The 17,630-nt window shown below is 47.7% G+C and overlaps 1 protein-coding gene and 1 long non-coding RNA gene across 2 annotated transcripts in view; one reads left to right on the top strand and one right to left on the bottom strand.

Moving 5' to 3' along the window:
* LOC310744506 overlaps positions 1 to 17,630 on the bottom strand; it is a 101,314-nt gene that overhangs the window by 522 nt on the left and 83,162 nt on the right. The window lies entirely within an intron of this gene.
* DNAI1 (dynein axonemal intermediate chain 1) overlaps positions 1 to 17,630 on the top strand; it is a 176,819-nt gene that overhangs the window by 147,950 nt on the left and 11,239 nt on the right. The window lies entirely within an intron of this gene.

The raw sequence follows: 17,630 nt of genomic DNA, 5'->3' as shown, positions 1-17,630 counted from the left end.
AATATTAACGGACCAGATGAGAATTCTGCACCCATCCATGTTCTCTTCAACCCCCCAGGGCTTTCCCCATGAGACTTGCCTTTGAAAACAGTTCTGCAATTTGTTTCCTGTGGCTATATCTTCCTTGTCAATTGTGCCTGGCAGATGTGGAAGAGAAGGGTCATAGAAAAGGTTCGTTTTAACCCAAGAACAAATGAAGCAACCCCAGAGGCCATGTGAGCCTGGGATGAGAGGCTGAAGCAGGCCATAGGGCAGCTGGACCTAGGTTGCAATGGGGCTGTGTGAATGCAGCCTAATGTGTCTAGCCTTTGGTGGCCAGTTCACTGCTGCAGACGGGGTTTCTCCCCCCCCTTCCCAATCTGGAGAGGCAAAGTCAGGCTGCTCTGCCACTTCCTGGAGAGTTTCCCTTTTCATTCTTTGCATATTCTCTCTTCCAGTTGAAAAGCCAGTTGAGCTCAAAGGGTTCCAGCACAAGAGTTCCCAGAACAAATGAGAGAGAACAGGGTGAATGGCTCCATTTGTGGGGAAGATCTCCTGAGCTGGGCTGGTTATGCCCTGGACCCTTGACTCCTCCCCCTAAAAAAAGGGGGGAGTCAGAGAAAGTGATTGACAAGTTGGCAGTATGGATGCCCACCTTCCCCCTCAATGGCAGAAGGGGATAGTACTAGAGAAAGGAAAGACCAGGGTGCTTAGTCTTCTGAACGCAACCCCTTGGCTGTGGCAGGCTTCTATCGAGCCATGAATATGCTCTCCGCCCTTGCCATTTTGTGATCTGCTGTGCGTTGCAGAAGGTTGCTTCTCTGCCCCCAAACAGAACTATCTCAACAATCAATATTTTAATCGATAAGGGTTACTGTGACCGGCAACTCAGGGAACCTGGGGGTCAAGCATCAGAGAGGTCCACCACTGGGGGTCTGGCCCCACGCAGTAGTGGTCTACTCTGAGCAGACACCCATGTTTTTAGAAGATTCAGTGGGTTGGTTTGCAACGTCAGCCGTTGGACGGACTTTCCCCCAGCACCAATGGAATGGAGACCTTGCAACCTTTTTTAAAATAAATAAATAAATTCCGTAGAGTCAGTGTCTTGACTCGCTTTCTGGGAGCATCCGCAGCCACCTGGGCAGATCTCACGAGCAGACACTTTCCTAGGGTACGCCTGCTTTCTGTCACGTACTGTGGCCTGGATATAGTAAGTGGATTACGGGCCTAAGGTTAGAGGCTTTCTGGCCTTAAACACACACACACACTGCAACTCCTGTATTCTAGATTCCCTCCTGTCCCTCCTTAAGGCTCTGAGCTCTTTTCTTCCTAGTGTTGTAAACAAAAATCTGCCCTTTCCCCTTATGGGGTATCCAATAGCCCGTTATAGAGTCCTTAAGCGGGTTCCCTATTGGTAGGAGAAAATAACAGAGGCCAACCAGAGAATATTGAGAAGCAAAGCAGCTCGTAAGCTTGATCTTTATTGATCTGTTGCAACAGGGTGCTCCCCTCACACGCAGGAAAGGAGGAGGACCCCGAACCCAGGTGTGTCCGCCCTTATATAGACATTTTGAATTGCCCCCCCTGGAGTCCAAGACCACCCCCAGAAGCATCATACATACATCACAGAATGGGTGTAGCTCAAGACCACCATGGTTTCAGGTCAGTCTTCCTGTGCTGATCTATGTATGTGCTTGGTTAGTACGTTTATGAGCATTTATACATCTAAGAGCTTAAAATTCTTATCGCACTAGTCCCTTCACATAACCCCCCGCCTTAGCCCTCCCTGAACAAAGAAGTCCTGGGGGGAAAAGTGTGCCGACCTGCCTAAATTCTTCAATATTTTGAAGCATCCTTACTCAGTGGTACTTATTCCCCTGTAAACAGGCTTAGGATGGTGATACTGAAAGTTTATCTTGCTTGTTCTTGCAACTGTCTGAGGCTGATCTTTAATATTCCTATTTCATAGAATGGTGGACTGAGGCTGAAAGGTAACTGGGGCTCCGGGGTGAAGGCATTGTTCCTGAACTAGCATTCACATCCCTTGACTTTTGGTAGTCTTTTAGATATTGAAACCCTAGATGTGGAGTGCCTGGATGCTGATATCACTCAGCCTTGGGTTGGGAAAAGTGCTCAGAGCAGAGGGCAGCTCTTGTTCCGTTTTGCAAGATTCCCTAAAGAGAGATCATCCACGCTTGCCTTCTTTTCTAACGATTGGGGCCTTGGAAGACACAGGGGCTCAACTCCTTCTGAATGAGAGTGATGGGAGTCCAAATTGCTTCATCTGCTAATTATTTTCTTCTGCACCAGTAACCAGAAATGGGGGTGTCTATGCTATCAGATGCACACTGCACCTCTGGATTCCCAAATGCACTTAAATATTTAATAGGATCATTTGGGGGAGAAAGATAAATTGGTAGGCATTTGCACTCAAACTGGAGAGGCTGTTCTCACCTGGGAGAAGGAATCCGGTTTCAACAGCGCTGTTTTTTAATTAGGAAATTTCATTTCATCTAAGAGGAAATAACAAACTTTTGTCTTCATAAATAGAAGAAAGGGCCTGTGCGTTGAAAAAATAATAATATCCCAGATGCCTGACACCCCCCTCCACCTGAAACTGAAAGAAAATGAGTGTGGAGAGGAGATGATGTGTTGTGCTTTTTTTAAACACACATGCACAAAACAAAGTGAGAAAGCAAAACTAGCAAGAAATAGTTCATTCTGGGCCAGAGCTGGAGAAGAGGATGACGGCTGTAGCAGGACTTGACTCTGAGATGCCTCATTTTGATGATTCAGGGCCATTTGGAGCATCCTTTCTCCAGCAGAGATTCACATCCCACACCAAGGGAGGGGGGGGAGAGAGAGAAAGGATAGCTAATCCATTGGCTCCTGGCTGTGCTAACTGTTCTGAGGAGCCAGGAGTAAAGGTTATCTCTTAGCTCCAGGGCTGTGGAAAGTTGGGTGAGGGGAGCTGAGCCTCTTTCTGCCCTGTTTCCTCCCAGTTTCCCACTGCGGCAGGTGCTTTTCTGGCTCTGATACCTGGAGTGAACCAACCTTGGGAGAAATGTCCCTGGAGCAGCGCAAGAAAGTGCAGAAGATGTGTTTGGCCCCAGAACTGTGGGTCCCAGCCAGCCAGCCAGCCAGCCAGCCACCCCCACCTCCCACCCAGCGATGTGATATTCCTAATGTTATTCTGAAGTCTCAAAACCACTCCATAAACATTTCATGCACAATCAAAAGCAAGCATTAGCAGAGAGCATTTTAAAAGTTAAAATTAAGATGTGATTGGAAACGCGATCCAGTCAAGACAGTGATGTAAAAACGCCTTTAAAAAAGCACAAACAAAATACCCTGATAGTTGGAGGAGCATATGGTGATGTGTGATTGCCCTTTAAATTTTTTGCAGCTGGATGCGGCCAATGACTATATTTAGTCAAACCTGGTGAGTCTTGATTGCAATTCATTAGTTGAAGTCTGCAGGATCGCACTTCTCTGTGGGTGGAGATCTGAAGGCAGCTCTCTGCCGTTCTGAACGAAGGCGCTCTACTGGCAGTGTGTGTGTGTGTGTGTGTGTGTGTGTGTGTGTGTGTGTGCAGTTATCCCACTTCTGCCATTTCTGATAAATGAGCTTGGCAAGGGGTTTTCCACCCCACCTCTTGCATTGTTTTAAAAACCTGGAGGCCCACTTGGAGCACAGGCAGCGGTGGACCAAAAAGAAATGAGTGTGTGTTCATAAAAGGAAGCAGAGCACATCTCAAGCCACACGAAACTTCCGTAGAAGATGGAGCCAGCTTGCTTCCTGCTGCTTCAGGGGGCAGGACCTGAAAGAAAGATTCAAGAAAGAAGATTCCGACTAAACACCAGGAAGAACTCCTTCACTGGAGGTTTTCAGCAGAGGTTGGATGGCCACCTGTCATGAATCCTTTAGTTGTGACTCCTGCAAAAGAGTTAATAATTATCTATACCCCACCCATCTGGCTGGGCTTCCCCAGCCACTCTGGGCGGCTTCCAACACAACACTAAAATACAACAACCTATTAAACATTAAAAGCTTCCCTAAACAGAGCTGCCTTCAGATGTCTTCTAAAAGTCTGGTAGTTCTTTTTCTCTTTGACATCTGGTGGGAGGGCGTTCCACAGGGCGGGTGCCACCACCGAGAAGGCCCTCTGCCTGGTTCCTTGTAGCTTGGCTTCTCACAGTGAGGGAACTGCCAGAAGGCCCTTGGCGCTGGACCTCAGTGTCTGGGCAGAACGATGGGGGTGGAGACGCTCCTTCAGGTATACTAGACTTCAGTACATATTTATGCATTTATCTTGTTGCCTTTATATCCCAGCTTTTCTCCCAAGGAGCTCAAGTTGGCAGACATGGATCTGCTCCTTCTCCTCACTTAACCCTTGCAACCTTGCAAGGTAGGTTAGGCTGAGATTGAGTGAGTGGCCCAAGGACACCCAGCGAGTATCCTGCCTGTATGGGAGGATTTGAACCCTGCTCTTTCCCAGGTCCTGTTCTGACACAAATCACTAATCCACACTGGATCCTCCCACCAGATGGCACAGAGAAAAATAACTACCAAACTTTTAGAAGACCTCTGAAGGCAGCCCTGTTTAGCCTTTATTGTTTAATAGCCTTTATTGTTTAATAGGTTATTGTATTTTAGTGTTCTGCTGGAAGCCGCCCAGAGTGGCTGGGGAAACCCAGCCAGATGGGCAGGGTATAAATAATAAATTATTATTATTATTACACTGGCTTTCAGGTTTCAGCTTGTTCCTTGCTGGAAGAGCATCAGAACTCAAATTCTTCCCCAGAGGAGCGTGGCCTGAATCCTGTATCCAGCCTGAACCCTGAGTTTCTCAGTGTCCTACCTGAACCTGGCTTTGTCTTACAGCCCAGCCGGGCTTTGGCCATGGTTTTCCACACCACAGAGCAGGACAGTCTTGGGACCTCCGCCCTCTTCCCCTCTCCAGCAGATCCTGCTCCAGGTGGCTGCTTGGTTTGCCCTTGCCCAGTGCTCATCAGGGGAGGGAAGCAGCTGGGAGGGAGACGGGGAAGGCAGTGGACCCTCCCCTGTCCGCTTCTCTGCTCTGCATCCTCCCTGTCTGACTCGCAGCAGAGAAGCTTTGATTGCGCCTTGAGTTAAGCCCAGAGTCAGTGGCAAATCTCTCATTGATATAAATGGGACCTGGATCCTGATGTCGTTGGATACATTTTAATCCTTGCCTCCGAGTGAGGGCTGGAGAAGCAATTTGCAGGCAGAACCAGCCTGCAGCATCTTCAGCCGCCCAGCCCAGAGCACGGAGTGTGTTTGGGCCTCAGGCAAAAATACCTGCTGCTCTCTGTGTGTGATGCCTTTTGAAAACCCGTAGCATTTGCTGGGGCTGCTTGTGCCAAACCAGTCCTGAACTTCTCTCTCTTCGCTCCCTCTTTATGACTTTCCTAAGATTTCCTTCTGAAAACACAACTCAATAAGGGGATGAGATGGTTTTGTTTTGTTTTTTATTAAAAGATTTTCTTGATTTACAAAAGTGTGTGTTATGTCTCTCTCTCTCGTATTTTTTTCCCCCTGTAACATTTTTACAGATCAGTTTCATTTGTTGAGACATTCGGAAGAAGAACGGGGAAAGGGGGGGAGATGGGGGGGTCGGGTGGCGATGTTTCTATTTTGCTTAATATATGTGGGGTTTTGCATCAGTGTCGCTTGTGCAGGTTCTCTGCTGTTCACTTGTGTTCCTTTGGTTGTGAGAGAGGTTGGGGTTGGCCTATGTGTGGCTGTTCATTTGTGGTTGGCTGTGGTGGTCTTTGTTTTCGTGTGTGAGTGGGGTGGGTGGGTGTTTTGGATCAGGTTAGCCATATTGATTTGTATGTTGTTGGTGGATTTTTGTCGTCTTGTTGGGCTGTGTATGTGATAAAGGGGAACCATACTGGGCTGAAGGCGTCTTCTTCTGTTTGTCCCCGTGTCAGTTTCAGTTTGTTAGTTAATTTTGCTAATAGGGCTGTTTCCCAGACTATTTGGTCCATGCTTACTCCTGACAGGTCTCAGGATGAGATAGTTTTAAAAGCCACATCCGCTGCCACAGATATGTATTTGTTATGTATTGAAGTTCTCACCCTGGGCCAGCAGGGGAATATTGTAGATAGTTTTCACTCAGGTCTGCATATGCAAATAAGGGATTGAAAGTGATGTTCAGTGATTGGATAGTTACAGAAAGTTGTTACTGTTGCTTGTAGTTGAGCTCTATATAAGCAGGCTGGCTGAACCCTTCAGTTCAGTTCTGTTCTGGCCTGTGAATAAACAAGAGCTGTCTGAAGAATCGCTGTGTTATCTGATATGTTCACCCACAACTTAACAGTATTCATATATCACTCTTCTGCCCAGAAGTTCAGGGTGATGCCTGTTATTGCTTGCTCCTCGTTTTATCTACACAATCACCCTGTGACGCAGGCACAGCCGGTGGAATGGCTGGCCCAAGGTCAGCCAGTGGGTGCTCTGCAAATACTGTTGAGATCTTAGCAACCTGCTGGTCTCAGAAGAGTCTATACATGTAAATTGGCACATGCAAATGTTATGCGATGCCCCAGGTGTGGAGATGAAAGGGAGACCCTGGAGCAGGAATAGCTGGTGAAAATCTATTGGCTGGTGACAAATTACAGATTCTAGTATCTACTGCCATATCATATCGAGTGTCCGCACTGTTACCAAAACCAGCAGAACAATATTCTGATCAGGTGCTCAGAGAACCACCTCAGTTCAAAGATGAATTAGATTCAGAGTGTTTAATTCCGCTGTGTCTTCAGCCTGCTCAGTGGATTTAACTCAACGTACGCTGATTTACTGATTAAGAATTTGGGTCTGCTGCACCAGAATTGCTAGGCATACATCTTCTCTAACCTCTTGATCTCATGGAAAACAACAACCCATCCTTCTGGATCCCTGTCAAGTAGCATGTGACGGCCAGTCTTCTCAGGGCTGGCACCAGGGAAGTTTCCATAATTTTGCACAGCACTGTTCCATTTTCTGACGGGCTGCGATGCTTCTTTCTGTCTGGGAAAGCTGACAAACATTTTGCTGCCCTGGGCTAATTTCCTTTTGTGAGGGTTTCCTTTTGAGAGAGTGGCTGCTATGGTCTCAGTTTCTGTGCTAATGGTTGGCAGAAAGAAGGAGCAGGACAATCTGGATTCTCATTCCCATTGCATAAGCTACAATATTTGTTTTTCATTCACCACATTGTGGAGGGGTCAGAGTGCAATGGTGGGCTGCGGTTGACGCCTAGACTTCCTCCAACTCTCCCTTCCTGTGGTTTCCAGCAGCTGGTAGTCAGAAGCATTGCATAGCCACCAATAGCCCTCTCCTCTGTGAATTTGTCTCACCCTCTTCAAAAGCCATTGAGGATGGTGCCCATTGCTGCGTCCTGGGGGAGGGAGTTCCAAAGTTTAACTCTGTGCTGTATAAAGAAGTGCTTTCTATCTTTTCTTTTTTTCTAAATATTTTTTATTAGAAATTTCCACATAACAATTTATCAAACATGCATAATCTCCCCCCCCCCCATTTTTCCCCTCCCCCGTCCCCGACAAAGGAACCCCCCCCCCCCCGACTTCCCTCAGCTCCTCTCTCTGGTTTCTCAATACATATTATTCTCTACATATTGTAACATTGTATGAATCCTTAATTTATCTATCTGTATATTACCAATAAAAAGTTTGTGAGTGTTTATTCAAAACCTGCCAAGGAGTCCAGTTCATTTTGTTGCTTCTTTAAATACTTTGTAAAAGGTTCCCATTCTTCTTTGAAGTCACAGTTGTCCTTGTCACGTAGTTTGTGTGTCAGTTTCGCCAATTCTGCAGAGTCCATCAGTTTCCCTTGCCACAGTTCTTTAGTCGGGATTTCCTCATTCTTCCATCCTTGTGCTATTAAGACTCTTGCTGCCGTTGTCGCGTAAATAAAGATGTTTTTTAGTTTCCTTGGCAGGTCTTTTCCTACAATCCCTAACAGGAATGCTTCAGGTTTTTTTTACAAATGTTAAATGGAACATTTTCTTCAACTCATTATATATCATTTCCCAATTTTTTAAAATTTTGCTGCAATCCCACCACATATGGTGAAAAAGAAGCGCTTTCTTTGATCTGTCCTGAATCTGCCAACAAAGCCAGACCCATCATGGAGCTGATGGGAATTGTAGTCCAGAGCGACTGGGGGACAACAGGTTGGGGGGGGGGACTGATGAAATTCATCTCCTGCACACTTTTCCTCCATCCTACCCCCTGCCCAGTTGGTGCCTGAAACATCTGGTCCTCCTCTCGTGATTCCTTTATTGCAGGGGGTTGGACTAAATGACCCCTGTACCTTCCAACTCTACAATCCTATGATTTTTCTTAAAGAGCATTCTTCGTTCCCAGGACTAGAATGCCCCACGATTGGCTGCATCCGTGCAGAGCAAGGAAGGCAGTGAACCAGGGAGAGCAATTCAAGGCACCTATTCAAGCACACAGCCCAAACTGCTCATCTTTCTATTTTTCTGCCAAAATTAATTTGATGGCCTCCCCGGGGAATTGTCTTAATGAGAGAAGAGAAGGATTCGCAGAGGAATTGGGTGTCTTGTCCATCACAGTGAGCAGAGCTGACGCAGAAGGATTATTTTTATCCCATGCAGGAAGCATGAAGTCTCATGGGCTCCTGAGAAATGGTGGGCTCCTAAACCCAAGTCCTGGATCTCCTCTTTGTCCAGGCCTCAGACAAAACACCATCATCATCAACATCATAGGTAAAGGGTAAAGGGACCCCTGACCATTAGGTCCAGTTGTGGCCGACTCTGGGGTTGTGGCGCTCATCTCGCTTTATTGGCCGAGGGAGCTGGCGTATAGCTTCTGGGTCATGTGGCCAGCAGGACTAAGCTGCTTCTGGCGAACCAGAGCAGCGCACGGAAACGCTGTTTACCTTCCCGCCAGAGTGGTACCTATTTATCTACTTGCACTTGATGTGCTTTCAAACTCCTAGGTTGGCAGGATCTGTTGCAACAGGGTTCTCCCCTCACACACAGGAAAGGAGGAGGAACACAGGTGTGCCAGCCCTTATATAGACATTTTAAATTCCCTGCGCTGGAGCTCCAGACCACCCCTCCATACATCATACATACCTCACAGAAGGGGTATAACCCAAGACCACCACCCCCAGATACATCATACCTACATCACAGAAAAGGTGGTCTACAGCAGAAATCTGAGTGCATTGTTTATCTCATCTGACAGGTTTACCTGTTAATGCTCACTTCATTAGATACCCTGGGGAGCCTGGCCAGTCTTTTGTAATGATAAATACTTAGTTCCTGAGCCAGGTCACAGGCTTACCCTAGTCATACACAGACATACCCTTAAGACAGGATTTGTGAAGGAAAAGACAATGGAGAGGCTTTTCCATTTTCCTTTGACCTTGCGGAGAAAACATTTGCTCAGTTTGGGAGCCAAAAATGGTTTCAGGTCAGTCTTCCTCTGCTGATCTATGTACATGCTTGGTTGGTACATTTATGAACATTTATTATACATCTAAGACTTTAAAATTCTTATCACACAGCCATTGATGGCCCTCTTCTCCATGAATTTGCCTAATCCTATTTTAAAGCCATTCAGGTTGCTGGCCATCACTGCCTCCTGTAGCAGGGAGTTCCATAGTTTGCTCTGTGTGAAGAAGGACTTCCCTTTATCTGTCCCGAATCTTCCAACATTCAGATTCCTTGCATGTCCATGAGTTCTAGTGTTACATGAGAGGGAGAAAGACTTTTCTGTGTCCACTTTCCTCCATGCTGTGCAAAATTTCAGAAACTTCTGCTGTGTCGCCTCTTACTTGCCTTTTCTCCAAACTGAAAAGCCCAAAATACTGCAAGTGTTCTTTATGGGGGAATCTCAGAGCTCCCCTCCGACTTGGGACAGGGCAGGGGAAGGCGGCAAGATAGACTCAGGCGCTGAGCAGCCGCAGGACAATTGGAGGGGCTGTCCTCGCAGGCGTGCGTGTGTTCTCCCCTCCTGAGTGATCTGAAGCACTCAGCTATACTTTGGACGCCGTCGTGTTATGCCCAATTCTTTGGCTCTCCCCCAAGCCCTGTTATCCTCCCAAAATAGCAGGCAAGTTGGCAAGGGCTGAATGTCCTCCTGATGCTAAAGGTCTTTGTACTTTTAGCGAGAGACTCTTTCCTTTCACTCTGGAATTTTTGGACCCGGTTGTCGTGTATCTGGGCTGCCGGTGGCCTGTTGTTATATCGTACCATGATATACATGTTAAATGTGGGTTTGCATTTCCCAAGAGCAAACTTTCTGCTTTCCAACTTTATTTTCTCCTAACACTTCCAGTTTCAAGGCATGAGGTGTTGAGAGAGGGGTGTGATATGAGAAGTTGTGCATTGTCTACTAACCATGATGGCTCTGCTCTGCCGCCACAGTCAGAGGCAGAAAGGCTTCCAAGTACCAGTTGCTGGAAACCGCAGGAAGCGAGAGGGCTCTAGTGCCGGCATCCTGCTTGCAGGTTTCCCAGAGGCATCTGGTTGAAATTGAAAATTGAAATACTTTATTGTCACTTATGCAATTGAGATTACACGAGCACTCAGCTCTCTTAGTCTTAATTCCCCTCGTTTACTGACGCACACCCACCAAACCCGAAAGTCCGTTGCCCTGTTGTTATCTTTTCATTCAGCAGCCTAACAGCCCACGGATAGAAGCTGTTCTTTACCCTGTTGGCACGACTAATCCTGCTTCTATATCTTCTGCCCGAGGGCAGGAGATCAAGAAAGTGCCGGCCAGGGTATGAATCATCCCTGAGAATTTTCCTCGCTCTCCTGAGGCAACGTTCTTCTGCTATTTCATCCAGCGGATTCACGGGACAGCCCATAATATCTTGTGCTGTATTCACCACCCTCTGTAGGCACTTTTTATCAGTCGATGTCAAACCAGCGTCCCACACTATGATGCAGTAAGAAAGAACACTTTCTATTGTGGACCGGCAGAAGGAGATCATCAAATGTTGATTGACATCATTCTTTCGCAATACTCTGAGGAGATGGAGTCTCTGTTGGGCTTTCTTAACCACCTTTCTGTTGGCCACTGTGAGAACAGGTTGCTGAGCTAGATGGACCATTGGCCTGATCCAGAATGCTCTCCTTGTGTTCTTGTGTTGTGTTCTTAAAGGTAAAGGGACCCCTGACTGTTAGGTCCAGTCGCAGACAACTCGGGGTTGTGGCGCTCATCTCATTTTACTGGCTGAGGGAGCTGGCGTTTGTCTGCAGACAGCTTTCTGGGTCTTCTGGCCAGCATGACTAAGCCGCTTCTGGCGAACCAGAGCAGCGCACAGAAACGCCGTTTACCTTCCCGCCGGAGCGGTACCTATTTATCTACTTGCACTTTGACATGCTTTCGAACTGCTAGGTTGGCAGGAGCAGGGACCGAGCAATGGAAGCTCACCCCGTCGTGGGGATTCGAACCACCGACCTTCTGATCGGCAAGCCCAAGAGGCTCTGTGGTTTAGACAACAGCGCCACCCGCATCCCACTACTCTTCATTAAAGGTAAAGGCAAAGGTACCCCTGACTGTTAGGTCCAGTCGCAGATGACTCTGGGGTTGCGGCGCTCATCTCGCTTTACTGGCCAAGGGAGCCGGCGTACAGCCTCCAGGTCATGTGGCCAGCATGACTAAGCCGCTTCTGGCGAACCAGAGCAGCGCATGGAAATGCCGTTTACCTTCCCGCCGGAGCGGTACCTATTTATCTACTTGCACTTTGACGTGCTTTCGAACTCCTAGGTTGGCAGGAGCAGGGACCGAGCAACGGGAGCTCACCCGGTCGCGGGGATTCGAACTGCCAACCTTCTGATCAGCAAGCCCTAGGCCAGGGGTTGGCAAGGTTTACCTTGCCTGGACCGGTTCACTCCAGCGGAGATCCCTCTGTGGGCTGGATCGCGCGGGCGTGTGAGCACACACACCCACGATTTTCGGCACCTGCGTCTGTGCAGACATGATTTCTGGTGTTTGCGCATGCATAGACGCGATTTCTGGCGCCGCGGAAGTGAGTCCCTGCACCGCGCTGCTTCGGTTTAGCACAGCGAATGGGCTGGTTAAATGCAGGCACTGAAACGAATGCTAAAAAACAAAGCGATTGCAAATAGAACCATTGATTTAGGAAAGCAACGTGTGGGGGTTTTGCTGAACCCTTCCTCCCCATGCTAAGCACTTCCCTCCGTTTGCCTCTGCTGAACCTTTTTTTTACCCTATCAGCTTAGCTCTGCAGTTTACTGAGATATTTTTAAGCGGGCTGCCTCTTTCGAAATGTTTGCAATTCATCTTACTTTAGCATCAGCCACACATTCGGCAGGTTTGCTGCCCGGTCCTTCATCCAGTCAGCAAATAATACACATCGAACAGCACCAGACCCAGGAAAAGGATTTTGCAGGAAGCTCCTGCCTGTTTTACTTCAGGGCAGAGAATAATTGCAGAAGGCGGATTTCAGTTTGCTGCCTAAAGTTTACAGTAATAAACACAAAAACTTTGAAAGGAGTTGTCTGTTTACCCAAGACGCCTGAATCAAAGTGTCAGGGCTGCAGACTAGGAAATGATAGTCCTGCATTAGATTATAGCTTTGGCCCTTCCTGTGTTTCAAATTGGTATCAGATGGAAAGCATTATCAGAAAATGTTGGCTAACGTTGCCTAACACGATTAAATATTTAGTCTCTGCAAGCTCACAGTCCGGCCGAAACACATTGCAGCCTTTCGCACTGTAGCAAGCAAAGATGAATCACAAAGTCGGCTAATAAGGCAGAATGCTTAGCCCAGATTTTTACTGAATGATATTTTATCATTAGTGTTAGTACTTCATAAAATTTATACACCACTTCATTGGAGAAAAATAAAAACTCAGAGCAGTTTACAAAAATAGATTTTAAAAAATTCACACCGGGTACCACCTGACTTTTCTACACCTATGTAGTGGACGGCCCAGTACCAACAATATGTCTGGCACAGGCACTGCTCAGTGTTTTCTGAACGACCAAGGTCTTGTGTTGAACATGGATTTTGTGGGTGGAAGAGGGGTGAGGAGGAAGGAAGAACTAGCCTGTTTTGGCATTGTTAGAACATGACACCACATTTTGCATATGGGTTATTATGGCCCTTTTGTCAACGCTCGGCAACTCAGTTTGGGAGAGCAAGTCACGTGCAGATCAGCAAAGAGGCAAAGAATAGATTCCTTATCTCTTCCCACAAGACTCAAAGGGAAATTGCACCCAAGTATATAGGGCAGAGGGACGTGGGTGGCGCTGTGGGTTAAACCACAGAGCCTAGGACTTGCCGATCAGAAGGTCGGCGGTTTGAATCCCCGCGACGGGGTGACCTCCCGTTGCTTGGTCCCTGCTCCTGCCAACCTAGCAGTTCAAAAGCACGTCAAAGTGCAAGTAGATAAATAGGTACCACTCCGGCAGGAATGTAAATGGCCTTACTCCTCCGCCATGTATTCCCTTGAGATAGGAAAGTGAGGAGAAGGAGACATTTCTCCCCAAAGAAATTGAGAACCGGCGAATGCCTTCACAATGGTCCTCTGGCTTTCTCTCTGCTCCTGACCAGCCTACCTGCGCTGGTCATTGTTACTCATCACGCCGGCTTATGTGTAGATTTAATTCCACATTTGTCAAATGAAGCCCGGACCGTTTGCGTCCAAAGCAGGTGGCTCTAGAAATCGAATTACTTTTCTCTCTTTCACCGACTAATCAAATTGTGTGCCTGAAAAAACAACAACAGCTAGGCAAGGGCGGTGGGACTGGTTTGGACTGGGCCTGTTTTTTGCTTTCTGTTTACTATAAAGAACCACTTATTTTCATAATTGTCAAGCAGTGGAACCAGGGAGTGTTTGTAGCTTTCTTTAAAATTCAGAGTGAGTGAGCCTAAGGCAGAGATCAGCAAACTTACCGCGCCTCGGGCCGGTGTCTCCAGCGCTGATCGTGCGGTGGGCCGGAGGGTGGGGGAGCTTGTGCCCATATGCGTACACACACGCTATTTCCGGCGCACTTCCGGGTTGGGGGAGCACCAGAAAGAGCTTGTGCACATGTGCACAGGCCTCCACCGACCCAGATGTGCACCAGAAATAACGCTTGTGCATGGGCAAATAATGCTTGCGCATGTGCACAAGCTATTTCCAGTGCTCCTCCGACCCGGAAGTGGGCAGCTGCACAGCGCAGTGCCGGTAAGAGCGGGCAGCGGCAGCGGGCAGCGGGCAGCGGGGTCACCGCGGGCCGGATAAACAAGTCCCTCGGGCCTTATCTGGCCCGTGGGCCTTATTTGGGGGACCTCTAAGGTCATGTTTTTGGGACGTGGTGGTGCTGTGGGTTAAACCACAGAGCCTAGGGCTTGCCAATCAGAAGGTCAGCGGTTCGAATCCCCGTGACGGGGTGAGCTCCCGTTGCTTGGTCCCTGCGCCTGGCAACCTAGCAGTTCGAAAGCACGTCAAAGTGCAAGTAGATAAATAGGTACCACTGCAGCGGGAAGGTAAACGGCGTTTCCGTGCGCTGCTCTGGTTCGCCGGAAGTGCCTTAGTCATGCTGGCCACATGACCCGGAAGCTGTACGCCAGCTCCCTCGGCCAATAAAGCGAGATGAGCACCACAACCCCAGAGTCGGCCACAACTGGACCTAATGGTCAGGGGTCCCTTTTATAAGGTCATGTTTTCAGAGCGGGAAGCTGCTAGTCCCACCACCACCACCTGTAGCTACAGCTGGAGCCTGCAATATCCCTATCCCTATCCCTTCGGCAACTCATAAGGGTTTGGTGGTTTACAGGAGGGGTGGGCAACTCAGAGACCTCCAGGGCTGGGGATTGAACCTTGGACTTGTTGCACTGTTGCTGAGCTTTGCCTGCCCTACGGATGTTTTGGACTCTGCTGGGGCTGCTGGGAGTTGTAGTTCCAAACCATCTGCAGGACACGATGGGTTCGCAAAGGCTGAGTGTTGGCTTCTTGCCCCTCAATGACAGAAAACAGAAGGATCTCTCGGTGGGCCATTTTCCAGTGCAACCATCCCAAATTGTTTCCCCAAAATTTGTGCTGTGATTGTCCCATGTGGCTACCATTCTGTGCTTTCCACTGGAGTTTTCCATCAATTTTCTTATCTTGAAAGGACCATTTTGTGGGATAGCCAGCCTCTTATAACAAGCAAGTCTAATTAAAGCAAGAAAGGGTTAAGGTAAAAGGTAAAGGACCCCAGGATGGTTAAATCCAGTCAAATTCGACTATGGGGTGTGGTGTTCATCTCTGCTTTCAGGCCGAGGGAGCCAGTGTTTGTCCACAGACAGCTTTCCACATTATGTGGCCAGCGTGACTACACTGCTTCTGGTGCAATGGAACACCGTGACAAATGCCAGAATGCATGGAAATGCCATTTACCTTCCCACTGCAGTGGTACCTATTTATCTACTTGTGCTGGTGTGCTTTCAAACTGCTAGGTTGGCAGGAGCTGGCACAAACCAATGGGCGCTCACCCCATTGAGTGGATTTGAACCGCCAACCTTCCGATTGGCAAGCCCAAGAGGCTCGGTTTAGACCATACCACCACCCGTGTCCCAAAAAGGTTAAGACCATAGAGGGAGCTGTCCTGCTAGGCTTAGCTAGGGACTAAGGTAATCAAGGCCTTTGTTCACCTCCAGCTTCTACCTGAGAAGCTCAGCAGGGTTGCTCCAAGCTCATACCACTTGGCTCTAACAAGCCTCTCTTGGGTTCCTATACCAATAATTTAGGAACTTTCACCATTGTAACTAAGCCAGGTTTTACTGCTTGTGCGATTTTGCCCGAATGCCGTATGGAAAAGCACATGAATCTGACCTTTGGAGAGTTTGTAAGTAAACCATATTTAGCTTTGTGTTGTCTTTTTCTATGCTGGAGAAGAGGGGAACTTTGTAAGGAACATAGAAGGGCATATTTTAAAAGTCTTAACAGCTTATATTTCCATGTTTTACTTTGCTGCATATTTTGTGATTTTAAAACTCTGCTGGGGTTCTCTTGCCCCAAACTTGGTTTTGGATCCAGGAATGATCCTTTCTATATTTTTTCCTTGCCACCAACACGTTTTTGGGATTTGTCGCACAGCAGCATATTCGGCCTTTGTTATTTATCACAAAGAGTCTGTTTGCTTTTGAATGGATTATGAAGGTGCACTCTTATTGCACAAAGAACATTTACCTGAAGGTGTGACAGACCCACACAGAAATGTGACTGTCTAGAAGTGTCTGAGGACAGGCAGAAGACATAATTTGAGAAGCAGAACAGGAGGTACCTCTCAGCCAAGCTTGCAGAAAGCCGCCCATTCTTCCCAGCTCAGCTGAATTCAGATCGAAATGCATAAACTGAAGCATGAATAAATTGCAGCAGATGTTTAATAGCTGTTCCATCAAGGGGAGAAGGCAGGAGTGTCATTGTTTCTATTTAATAGGAGTATTTATTAACTCTGTGGTTTATTATGTGGAGTAACTGAGAGAATACTGTATGTGAGCAGTAAAAGTGTGTGGAAGTGTCTGCAGTGAGTCTCATGTCATGGCAATTAATTTTGTCATTTTCCTGATTATGGGATGGTGAGAACATAAGATCGATGCCAGACAGAGAGGCAAAAGGCCAAGATTTGGGCAGCCCCGGTTCAGAAGTGAGCCAGCCTTTGACCTTAGGTGACGTTAATTGGACAGATTCTGCTAATCGCCCTGGATTTATGGGAAAGGGAGTCATGTTTGCTTCTCTCTGTGGCTCACAAATCTTTTGAATAAACTGCTGCACAGATTCACCCAGTCTAACCTATGCTTATTTGGAGTTGCCTGCTATAAAAGAGACAGGATTCGCCCCCCCCCCTCCTCATGTGATGTGGGTCTGGAACAAAAACCAAGCGCAATGAAGCCTCTGGAAGTTGTACACCAAAGGATTCCATGATGTGCAACCTTTTCAGCATAATGCAAAAACTATTTCATATCTTGAATTCCGAAGGAAGTAAGTGTGTGTTTGCTAGGCGTTAGAGCAGTGGCGTGCAGGTGCAGGTTATTGGTGGAATTTTATCAGCCATTTTCATAGCCAGGATCTGTTGATCCCAACCCCCTGCTTGAGCAAACACTGCATAATGAAAGTGGACATTGGACTTCTCTGTTCTTGACAAGTGTGAGTTCAAGTCCGGTCAGATCATGTTGGAGTATTGGTCCCTTAATTCCAGTTTCAATCCCCTCCTTTTAACACTTGGTTTCAATGCCACTTGAATCTTAGAAGTTCTTAGCGCTGCAGCGCGCCTGCTCCCTGGTTGTGGCACATTGAGGGCTGCTGGATTGTGTAGGCTGGTTGGAGGGGTGGTCGGTGCCCTGCCTTATGTCGGGGTGTGTGTGTGTGTGTGTGTGTGTGTGTGTGCACGCTCTGGGTCCTTTCTGGCTCTGTGACTCAAGTTTCCTAATATCATACAATCATGAGTTGGAATGATCTAACCCAATTACAGTCATACCTCTTGTTACGTTTGCTTCAGGTTTCACATTTTCAGGTTGCGTCCCGCGGTGACCCGGAAGTACCGGAAAGGGTTACTTCTGGGTTTTGCTGCTCGCGCATGCGTAGACACGCAAAATGATGTCATGTGCATGCACAGAAGCGGAGAATCGCGACCCGCAGACGGGTGTTGCA

Source organism: Podarcis filfolensis (genome assembly GCF_964270895.1).
Source record: "Podarcis filfolensis genome assembly, chromosome: 11".
NCBI lineage: Eukaryota > Metazoa > Chordata > Lepidosauria > Squamata > Lacertidae > Podarcis > Podarcis filfolensis.
The sequence above is the reverse complement of the archived record's forward strand: the minus strand, read 5'-3'. Positions and strand labels throughout refer to the sequence as shown.